We start from the raw sequence: 4,655 nt of genomic DNA on the forward strand, positions 1-4,655 counted from the left end.
CCACACATAACCAGTATGCCTGTGTGTTTGCTGCAAATGCAGATATTTTCCTAGTGTGTTACCTTCGCGTTTGTGAATGAATGATTGCATTTTACAAAGCAAGATCAGATCAGAAGTTTTCCATAGAATGAATATGTGTGTGACAGAGAGAGAGAGAGAGAAAGTGCACAAGAGACTGGGTGTCAGTGTATTTAGTATTTTACAGTCTTTTCCTGTACCTGCTGTAAGCACTCTGGGATTTGAGTGGTACCATGTCCAATACGTGTGTGTGTGTGTGTGTGTGCGTGTGTGTGTGTGTGTGTGTGTGTGTGTGTGTGTGTGTGTGTGTGTGTGTGTGTGTGAGCTTGTGATACTTGGATTTCATGACAAAAACGTAGGATGAAAGGTTCTTATTTTAAACTTACTTCTCACCCCACAGCAGTTTGCACTTTAGCACGCCAGTCTTCAAACCTTTCGTTTCTCCAGGCAGATAGCATCCAATCACTTTTATCAGTTCTCTTCACATATCACCACAGTTTTCTTACTCTTTTTGCATGTTTACTATATCCCACCACTTGTCCATTCACATTTAGAAATACCTTACTACTGAACCCTTTATTCATATTTGGCATATAATTTCACACCATTTTCCCACTCATTTTGGTGAATACATTGTACATTTTGCTAGTGGTGTTTAAGCGCAACTTTGACTTAAGAATTACATTTTACAAAAGCAGAGCTATTCTGGAGAGAATTCATTTCAGTCACTGGATTTAGTTTCATTTCAACAGGTTGAAACAGAAAAAAACGAACCATTGACAAGTTGTAAATGTCAAAAACACTTCACTACAACCTCTATCCTGTAATGTGAAGCCAGCTTAACCTATCAAGGATACCTGTCACAAAAGTCATTAACTTGATAGGTCAACCAAAGGTTTATTAAACTAGCCTTGAGCATCTTCACATAAAAGGGACTGTTGGCAGGACTTGAAAAACTATTATTTTGGAGGCATTTTACGAAAACAATGCAATGTCTTCAAATCAAACTCCAGGAACACTCATTTAACTGAAAGTGTTTACATGAGTGACTCAACAAAACTGTGGCCTTGCTATTAGACTAAGTCTTGAACAGCCCTAACTAGACAACTACTGATGTTTAACTAATTCATTCAACATCATCATGCTTACTGAGATGATACAGAATATACGATTAAGACTTGTTTAGTACACTAAGTTTAGAAAGAACATAATTGTAGTCCTGTCCAAGATTATTTATTCACTGAGGTCATCTGGAAATATCTTACTTAAGTCTTACTCTAACTATTATTATGATTATGATTTTTTTTTCTCAAATTGTTAAAATTTTATTTTTGAACAAATTCAGAAGTCATTACTAGTTCTGACTGTTTGTAAGCCTGGCTACAGTGCTAAAAAAAGAACCCAAGGGTTCTCAGTGATGAAACAGTGACAAATAGTAAAATGTCCTTGCCTTACAGAGGGATTTCTTATAGTGCAACAACTTCTTTTTTCAGGCTAAATGAAGTGCTTCTTAATTAGTGAGAGATCATTTCCTCTCCAGTTTACAGGTTATCTGCTTTAGGGTAGGTGTTTAAGAGTTATTCCATGGAGTCAAGTACTTCTGATTTGAGGCTTTCTGTATCAGAGCAGCCAGAGTATCTAGAGTCGTATGCAGTGAGGATGTAACACTATTTGTAAGATAAGCGACCTCAGTGGGAGTAGAGTTTAGGTAACTGCTCTGCACTGTTTTGGCACATAGCACTGAAGAAGATAACATTTATATCCTTAAATTTAGTTACCACAATTTCAGAAAGACATCTATTGTAATGTATGTATTCCCAATTGCTGTGTATTTCATTATTCTCAATTTAAATATTATAAAGAAATGGTGTGACAAAAGAGAGTTTACAGCGAACACTATTAAACGTTTATTTCCTATATGATTTCATATGTGAGAACAAGAGTCAGAGTATGATTAGACGTGTTGTTGGGATCTTTAACATTTTGAAAGATGCCATTTGAGTCTAATAACAGACAAAATTCTGGGTTAAGGGTGTCATTTTCAGCATCTATATGGATAAATATTTTATCTGAATTGAGCATTAAATGAGATATAAAGATAAATCTGAGTGGACAGTAGATGACAACATACTGTTTTTTGAGTTTTCCAGTTCGGCAAGGGTAAGAGTTAGGCTTTCAAATTGACTAATCCTGGAATGCCTAAACCACAGGTGTCGAACTCCAGGCCTCAATGGCCGGTGTCCTGCAGGTTATAGATGTGTCCTTGATCCAACACAGCTGATTCAAATAGCAAAATTACCTCCTCAACATGTCTTGCAGTTCTCCAGAAACCTGGTAATGAACTAATCATTTGATTCAGGTGTGTTGACCCAGGGTGTTATCTAAAACTTGCAAGACACCGGCCCCCGAGGCCTGGAGTTTGACATCCCTAGCCCAGACCTATAAAGGCTCAACGGGACCCTAAGAGCCTTCATCAGGAACTCAGTGAGGATGTGGTATACAACACTGGAAGCCAACTTCAAGCCCATAGCACTGTTCGCCATCAGGCATCAGGCAGGTTCCAAGGAGTCAGCTGAATGGTTAGAAGAAGATCCAGGTTATCAACACCTACACCCTGCCTGTGATGAAGTCGCCTGTTGTGATAATAAGCTACTGACCTCAAGATAAGGGAGCTCCTGACAATGCATGGAGGATTTCACCCCAAGCCCAACACCCTGAGACTGTAGGCTAAGCAGAAAGAAGGAGGCCAGGGACTAGTTAGTGTCAGTACCACAGTCCAGGAGAAGACAACGAACATCCACAAGTTGTAGCAACCCCTTATTCTGTTATAGCACCACTGGGGGGGGGGGGGGTTGCCCTACTATTGTAGTAGTTGGATGAGTCTCCTAGTGGGTGTGTGAGTATATTGTGGCAGCCATTACATGCTGCTCGTGTGTCTGTTCCAAGAGAGACCTTACCATTGTAACAGCTTGCACCGGTGACTCCCCATCCCCGCACATGTATGTATGGACCGAGTAGAGCCGTGGAGACCTGGCTTGTATGGTCTTATGCTGCTAACGTCAAATAAAGGTCTGTTGTTTGATTTAGCTGACTGGCTTGAGTTATCCCACTAACCTTCACACCATATGCCCATCTGACCTGCTACCAGCTCCTTTCTTGCCAGACTGCTGTTACAAAGTACATCAGAAGGATGGCCACGACCAACCGCATGCTCAGTGAATACCTCAGGCAGCAGAAACCCAAGAAAGAGAAGCAAGAGGAGCCATCATGGAAGGATAGGCCCCACCACCAGCAGATAGAGGAAGTGTCTGTCATCCAGAAATCCTACCTGTGGCTGGACAAAGCTAGACTGGAAGAAAGCACAGGGGTATTAATCATGGCAGCAAAGGAACAAGCTTTCAGCACAAAATCCATAGAGGCTGAGATCTGCCACACCAGGCAAGACCCCAGGTGCAGGCTATGTAAAGATGCCACTGAGACAATTCACAGGGTGCAAGATGCTAGCAGGCAGGGCACAAATGAAACACCATAATCAAGTGGCTGGCAGTTCAGCCCTTGAATGATTTGAATTGCAATAAATAACTGGAAAAATTGGCGTAATTGAAGAGAGAGAGAGAGAGCGATATGGATATGTATTGCACTCACATAGAAATGACACACGAAGACAGCTGACCATTAGTCTTCTACAGTAGCAATGTTATATTTAATTATATTTTGGAAATTTGTACTCAGCAAAATGAAAATGGAAAGAAGATTTTATTTATCCCCTTAAGTTCATCCCTTAGACATTTCTCAAAAACACTGAAATCCTGGTGCAACAAACAAGATACTTGCCCTCTTCATATGCCGGTGCAGTCCAAACATAACCTCATGACCTTATCATTAGCAAACCTATAGAGAGCATGCTATCCAGTCAACATCAGAGGAGAGGCTGAATAACAAGCTGAGGCTTTGAAGTACTAAACTGCACTGCAATACCACAACCTCTGTTTCAACCACTGCATTCCACATGTCCAAGAAATACATCAATACAATTGTAATGCTTCCTCATGAGTTAAATTTTTGTCATTCCTAATGAATAAAAATAAAAATATTCAAATCTTAGTTAAAAAATAAATGTATGCAATGGATAGAATTATATATACAAAATATCAGCCTTCAAAAACTATTTTTCAGAAAAAAGTTGTGTGTTACCTCAATCATTTCCTAGGCCTGTGGAATCAATGCTAAAGTTATTATAACCATATTGTTTTTAAACAGCCGTCATCTGCAGCACAAGCTATATTATTAGCTTTTCTGTCAGTTAGTCCTGGGATTGTTGTCTAAGCCCTCACAAGCAAAAAGAACGAAATCATACAGTGACTGACTGAAACACTCAGACTGGCAGAAACAGAAACAGAGGAAAGCACAGGGAGATTTTATAGCTTGTTACAAAGTGGAGTCCTGGAGTTTCCTATATAACACCCTGTCCATGTTTCTGTTGCTCTATTTATGCATATCTTGTTTGGAAGAAAATCTAAAACAGAGAAAAACAAAAAAAAAAAGAAATATGTTCCAAATGCACTGAAATACTGAAGTATTTGTATATAGTATTTGTATTTGTATTCTATTTTTATCTTATTGTATATTTATTTTAT

This window comes from Diplotaxodon limnothrissa, linkage group LG6, assembly GCF_057381915.1.
Source record: "Diplotaxodon limnothrissa isolate DT_005_m linkage group LG6, D_limnothrissa_male_GT1.1, whole genome shotgun sequence".
Classification (NCBI taxonomy): Eukaryota; Metazoa; Chordata; class Actinopteri; order Cichliformes; family Cichlidae; genus Diplotaxodon; species Diplotaxodon limnothrissa.